This window comes from Epinephelus moara, chromosome 23 (assembly GCF_006386435.1).
Source record: "Epinephelus moara isolate mb chromosome 23, YSFRI_EMoa_1.0, whole genome shotgun sequence".
NCBI classification, from domain to species: Eukaryota; Metazoa; Chordata; class Actinopteri; order Perciformes; family Serranidae; genus Epinephelus; species Epinephelus moara.
In genome coordinates, this window is record NC_065528.1 from 32124334 (window position 1) to 32124579 (window position 246).

Here is a 246-nt window from a genome sequence, read left to right on the forward strand (position 1 = left end):
TACACTGGCACTCTCTCATTCCCTACAGTACAACAGCACTCTCTTGTTCCCAACAGTGCATCATTGGCATTCTCTTGTTCCCTACAAATCAACACTGGCACTCTCTTGTTCCCTACAGTGCAACACTGGCATTCTCTTGTTCCCTACAGTGCTACACTGGCATTCTCTTGTGGCATTCTCTTGTTCCCTACAGTGCTACACTGGCATTCTCTTGTTACCTACAGTGCTACACTGGCACTCTCTTGT